Source organism: Bison bison, unplaced genomic scaffold, assembly GCF_000754665.1.
Source record: "Bison bison bison isolate TAMUID 2011002044 unplaced genomic scaffold, Bison_UMD1.0 scf7180017854816, whole genome shotgun sequence".
In the NCBI taxonomy this organism is placed as follows: Eukaryota; Metazoa; Chordata; class Mammalia; order Artiodactyla; family Bovidae; genus Bison; species Bison bison.
The window spans coordinates 14,063-14,755 of NW_011485389.1; the positions used below are offsets into that span (position 1 = coordinate 14,063).

The window sequence follows — 693 nt, forward strand, 5'->3', positions numbered from 1 at the left end:
ATGCCCCCCTCCAGGGTATCTTTGCAACCCAGGGATCGAACCCAGGTCTCCCACATTGCAGGCAGATTCTTTACCATCTGAGCCACTCAATATACACCTTTAGAAGTATGAGGTTCTAGGAAAAGGGAATACTAATCTAATAAAAGTATCATTCAATCTAAATACATATATAACATACATGTACAAGCACACATGCATTCATAAATACATATAGTATTTTATATACTTTTTGCATGAGGACTTGGACTTCAGAACGTGGAGGAAATACAAAAAGGAATAGACCAAGGAAAAATAACTTTTGTTACTTTTGTTCTTGAAAAACATTTGCTAGACTCCAGGAAGACCTGAAGAGGGAAAGAGAAGAACTTCTATGTATTAAGTACTTCTGGTAGGTCAAGCATTCGACAACTATTAGCTCACTTAATATACTTCTACAGCCCTGTAAGGCTGATATTAAGGCTCCCAGTGTACAGATGAGAAACTAGGGCCCGTAGGTTCAAGAGTGTCAGTGAGGACTTAAAACATACATCTATCTGACTCTAAAACTTAAGCTCTTTCCCCACAACTAGAAACTCCTGAATATATAATCTCTTAAAAGAAGCATATTATATATTCTTTGAAAATTACATAATGTTTAAGCCAGGGACTAATCAGGTGTCATATGCGTGATGCCCTAAGTATCATGAAAATCCA

The 693-nt window shown here is 36.9% G+C and overlaps 1 protein-coding gene across 2 annotated transcripts in view; it reads right to left on the bottom strand.

Moving 5' to 3' along the window:
• The window catches only part of LOC105001156 (uncharacterized protein CXorf22-like), a 14,394-nt gene that overhangs the window by 8,989 nt on the left and 4,712 nt on the right, over window positions 1-693 (bottom strand). The gene's annotated exons all lie outside the window — the stretch shown is intronic.